General features: G+C 37.9%; 1 protein-coding gene and 1 long non-coding RNA gene across 2 annotated transcripts in view; one reads left to right on the plus strand and one right to left on the minus strand.

Annotated features, from left to right (window-relative positions):
• LOC115246078 (teneurin-a) overlaps nucleotides 1-6000 on the minus strand; it is a 486292-nt gene that overhangs the window by 419194 nt on the left and 61098 nt on the right. The gene's annotated exons all lie outside the window — the stretch shown is intronic.
• Nucleotides 1-6000, plus strand: part of LOC115246099 — a 244898-nt gene that overhangs the window by 175436 nt on the left and 63462 nt on the right. The window lies entirely within an intron of this gene.

Raw genomic sequence — 6000 nt, forward strand, 5'->3', positions numbered from 1 at the left:
TTCCTTAAAAAGTTATAATTACAAATAGTGCTGTGTATGAAATTTTTGATTGACATTACGAGATTATTATGAAACAATAGAACGAATTGAATAAATTGCTGTTGACTTATGGATTTGTAACCAATCGCGAGATTAATTTCAATATTCGTTTTATATTCGTATGCGACACTGTATGGTTTCATCAAGTGCGCAAATCGCTCTACAAATTGGACTTGTAATCATTGCACTGTATAAATTATTTATGACATAATATATTTCAGGGTGGTATTAACTCGGTATATATCAACGCAACTGCACACGTCACGTTCGAACTGGCACATTGTTTCGCGCTACGCGATTCTGTTTAAACGCGTTATAATTGATTTGCACATTGACCAAGCTGTTGCACCAAAACAACGACCTATTTTCGGACATAATGCTTTATAGGCCCCAACGGATTTCATATAGCTAACCTTTATATCTTATGGCTATTTTCATGTGATAAACTTTAGCAATTAATCATTCTTGTTTTACCAAACCGTATCACTTGGATAATCTATGCAATCTTAGTTAATATTTAATACAGTTAATAAGTGTATATAACGTTGTACATAAAAGTTATTTACGAGAAGACTTAATGCAGATATTTAATACATAATCTCTATATCTTGGTAAATATTACATGAATTGTTTGATGACAAAATTCTTCAAATTTAATGTAATTAACTATAATGTCTTATCACACGATCGGCTACATGTTAAAACGAAAACTTATAATTAGTGATTTGAATGCATCCACGAGCGAAATTTATCTTTGCTATTTTCAATCAAACTATGTTGCATCTTTAAAAGCACTTACTGATACGATACTCATTTATTTATATTTCATAAATATCAAACAAAATCTCTTGTCATCTAAATAAATTTCATGCATTTATACAAAGAATTGAATTATACATATTTATAAGCTTACGCGTATACATTTTGCAAAGGTGGTATTGATTTATATATAGAGATGCACGAATATTGTACGTTTTAACTTTTAATCCGCTTGAAAGATTCTTCAATACTGAACTGACTATAACTGGTACATCGCGTCGATCATTCGCGACTAGGACAAGGACATGGCCTATCCTTGGCGAAAGATTCAAACTGTGGAAAACAAGGACGATACACTATGAGTATGAATATTATTTGAAATGAAACGAATAGTATTTTGTCATTAACCTCATCAGTCAAAAATTATCGTTTGATATTTTCTCGAAATAAGGTCATTCGTTTCAATAATCTTCAATTATTGGATTTCTCTATTCTTTATGTGTGTTATATCGATATAATAATTATTACGAGACTATCTTTGTATAATTCGTTTATTATACATATTCACGCTATACATTGCATTATTGCATATTTATGAAAATGTGCAATTGCATATTTCCTGTAGCTGATTACATTGATCCAATCTCAATTAATAACTTGTTTATACTTAAACTCGTCATATCTAAAGTGGAACAGATAAAGTTACCTTGGCGCACGACGACGGGATACGTAATCTGGTAATTAACTCGACACTATCCAATATCCGACGCGATATAAACGCGCGATATGACGGTAAATCGAAAATTGTTATCAAAACTATATGTGACACGAAACGTAGAGCAGGCGACAACATATTGTATCGATTGGTGCCAAGGATCACGCTTGATTTAACGCGGCCGAATGTGTCCCGATGGATCGATATCGGGGTAATCTACCAGGACACACAAGGATCGGGACCTTTACAGGTCCAATTAACAAACAAACCAATTTAATTAGCATTATCAATGCAATTTCCGCACTGGCATCGGAACTAATATTGGAGGCGGCGGAGTCCGCCGATGTACGTACGTAATGTACACGATATTGGTTCGAGCGAGAGGCGACGACGAACGGACGGGGCATGTAGTAATTCTGTAATATTGTGGGTGACGGTGGTTAGCCTTAGGGGATGGGCAAACAATGACATCCGACCAACGCGGCTCGATTGCTACGCCGCCACCGCGTCGGCGTTGAATAACGATAATGTAAATACATCATACAATTATTTGCTCGGTATTTTGCAAATTACATGCGCGCTGCAAAGACTCGCAAGAGAGAAAAAAAAACTGTTTTACGTTTAATATACATGAGTGCTGTTAATCGTAATTAAATCCATCTTTGATCGGATACGCTATCATACGTTCAACTCTCTATGTCGCATAAATGTTATATATTGCATAAATGAGAGAATATGGATTTAATTGTGATGTTAAACTAACATTCCCGGAACTACTATATAAATAATAAACGATCAGGATGTATTGTGTGTGTGTGAAAGCATGCTACACATATCAATGTATAGAGCACAAAATGTTTATTATATATAATATCGTATGCATTCTCTCTTGTATCTCTACTCAACGTTATGATATTAGACGGGTTTATGTAGAAATTTCATAAGTTATTACAACGTCCAGAGAAATTATTCAACGATGTAAAATGGCCATTAACTTCTACCAAATACTTAATCAGCTTTTACTGCGAGGATAATTTAAATATATGGACACACGTTTATATAAAAGCGAAAGCTGCTCGTTGATCGAAAAAGTGAGTATCATGGATATGGAAACACACTATGGCATAAACGGTAAATCTCACACGTTCAAATACAAGCTACCACTCATAATTATAGGAAATCGTTAAGCCATTATTATTTATCGACCAAATCGTTAATGGATCAATAGCATTTCATTTTTCCTACTTTATCGCGATCCATAGAACGCAAGCATTAAACCGCGTATATGCGCGTGTGTCACATGCACACACATTGCCGGAAATGGGTGCGGTAGCAGCACCGTAATACAGTACAAACATTTGCGTTGTTTCATACTGTCCCTCATATTTGTCAGGAACTATCGTTAAACGACAATGTCTAACTCATTTACTGTGTATTAAGTCACACAGTTTCCCATAATGATTCATTAAGAGGATTCTATTACTCTCTAAGCATTAATTTCAACATAGTTCTTTTCAGAATAAAATGTATGTTATGCAAGATTACAATATTAATTAAAACAAGATATTACACAAGAATCGCGATTTGGATTTCTGTGAAAATTTAAGACATTAAATTTTATTGAGAATAATTTGCGAGAAAAAGAGTATATGAAAGGATTGCAAATTCTTTCAAAAAACGAGAGAAATGCGCGTGACATTTCACTCGAATAAACTAATTTTGCTTGGCCGTTTCGCGCATTCATTGAACATATTCAGAGATTTGACCGAATTTTTTACCCATATGAAAGAAGGACGGCGCACGAGTGTGCCATTTTAATTTCCTTTCGTTCAGTAGATTTGTTGCGGATTCTCTTTTGTTCGCCAGCTGCTTCTATAATATCTCAGCGTACATTATTCTATATTTTTATTTGTGTTACATAGAATGCATTAATTGAGACTAGAAAATCATTGTATATTATCGATTCATTACGCGTGTATCGTGTCTTTTTATTTGTAAAACCAACGAAAACATAAAAATAATCTATTATTAAATAAAAATTGTATTTCTGCTTGAATCACAAATCATCACCTAATTCAAGTCACTACATTAAATTATACATTCTCTTATGATATTGGATAAGGCGAAGTAGACGCTTAAATTGGGTCGACACGATCCAAGGCTTTCAATATTCACACAGCGGTTAAAGATCGGGACTAATCCAAATGCGATCAAATGCATTACGTAGGAGAAATCGCCGTGCAGGCGATAGAAACGTAAATGTTTGTCTGGGACTCTACACCGCACGTAGGATTGCATCCGCCTTGAGCGTCGAAAAGGGTAAATATCTGAGAGTGTGGTAACTAATATATAATCCCAACGTCGCCTGATCAAACGAGAAGGATATCTTATAGCCGATTAAATCCAGTTAAGTCGCGCGCGATAAAACTGACACGAACACGCAGTTGGGTGACATACCGTAGTGAAAAAAATTACTGTCGTACAGGGTAATAAAAAATACGCACATTGATGACGTAATGACAATGTAAACGCTAATAATTGTCATGAAATAATTTTCATCAAATCATTCAGTTTTGAAGTTTGCCTTTGTTAGAACGGTTAATAGTTCACAACTTCGCGTTTCCAAATTGCAAACCATTGTAAATAAGCATGCTTATCTCGTCAAGTGTCGTCGCCAAGCTCAGTACGCCTCGCATTTCTGTGCGAATTATGGCATCGTCAAACCGAGTTTGTTCGCTTGTTAAGACGGACATAACAGCTCCGAGAATAGCAACAGCAGCGTCGCCATCGTATCGCGAATACGCTCGAGTACCAACGATAATGGTTTTGCGGGAACTTGTATGAACGTTAAATGGAGCAGATTAAGATATTGACGAGCATTTGCAACGATATATTTATATCGTCTCGTCGTATATTATTCATGCGTTTTTTCCATTTGTACCGCGTCGCGTCGTTTCCGCGAACGTCAAAACGTGTCAGGAGGAAACGCGAGCAAAATTTCCTTTCGCAAAGCGAGACGCGCGAACAAATAGCGTTTCCTCGCCCTGTCGTGTAGACGAGATATTAAGTTGTTGAGATGAAAGTTGAGAGAGCTTTATAGAGACCCGTAAGACTCATCAATTTCCCGGTATTTCCGATCGGTCAATCCTGCAGAGACAGCAACATCATTGCGCGCAATCCCATTGACGGTGAAGAATGAAAACTCCGTTTAACAATATCGCTTATTCAGGCGCGTCGGCACCGGTGCGGACTTTCTTCGCCCGTAGCGAGATGATCGATTGCATTCGCGCGCACAGGTCCCGCACAGTCAAAACTGCACCCGTACTGGCGATCAATATACCGTGGCCGTCCGTGTGTTTTTCGTATTCCGCGGGAAGTCACGCGGAATACTCTCTCTTGAAAATAACAGCGGTGTTAAAGTTCACGATGCGATTCACGGCTCGCGCTACACCATCCGTGTCCACCTCCGCTCTTGATTACATCATAAAACGCGATGAAACAGCAGTCGTCTCAAGGTTATACAATTTCAGTGATATATATACATCAAATGCGTATTTCACGAGATCGATGTTACGTAAGCATTATTTTTCGTCTCACTGTCATTCGTCGGTTCTTCATTCATCTTTTCAATATGTTGCGCCGCGTCATCTTGCCGATCCGCTCATACGTTGGGCGAATAAAAGTTCTCGATTATTTGTTTACCAAAAAAGCGCGTAATTTTGTTAAAGAACTTGCATCGTGCATCCACACGATTTCACCTCGTTATACGAAAACTTTTCGCGATCCTGCATGAAAAAGGATATAGGCGATACCGGGGTAACACGAGTAACAGCTGCTACGACGCGGCGCGTTAGCCGCAATAATTTCCATCTCGCGCGATTATTCGCGAATTGTTCACCCTGGCCGCGTGCGCGCATGCACGATAACGACAGAAGAGTTTCTTGTCGGCGATGGGCGCGGCGGCTGTGCGGCCCTATTTGTTACCATTTGGTTCGTAACGCTCTGACAAGGCATAAATTTTCCTTTCATCCGATACGTCAGCTAGCAGGTCGCTGTACGCGCAAGGTAACGCGTGCGAGACCGTGCGTGCGTGACTAACCACGCCACCAGATATATCTCGACCACCGCGAGAAAAGGTAAGAGCGTATGGTATAGAAGCGAGAAAGAGAGAGAGAAAGGCATACAACAAATTGCCAATCTCAACCGCGGTAACCAACTGCTAAGGATCTACTCGAGTCGCATCAACATTCCTCCCCGCAACAATTTTGCTGTTTTAGATATAGACTTGATGTTTCTCTTTCAACAATTTCACTTGCCGCAATGACGTACTTGCGGCGAGCGCGTGAATTTGTAATGTAAAATGAAATAATATCGAATTAAAAATTTTATGACAACGGGACTTGATATCAACAGCTATTAATAGCAAACTGGAAAACTTAATTGCTGACTTTAATTAGATATTTTATAATCTACATTTTATTTATTAT

Source organism: Formica exsecta, unplaced genomic scaffold (assembly GCF_003651465.1).
Source record: "Formica exsecta isolate Colony F162 unplaced genomic scaffold, ASM365146v1 scaffold1, whole genome shotgun sequence".
Taxonomy (NCBI): Eukaryota; Metazoa; Arthropoda; class Insecta; order Hymenoptera; family Formicidae; genus Formica; species Formica exsecta.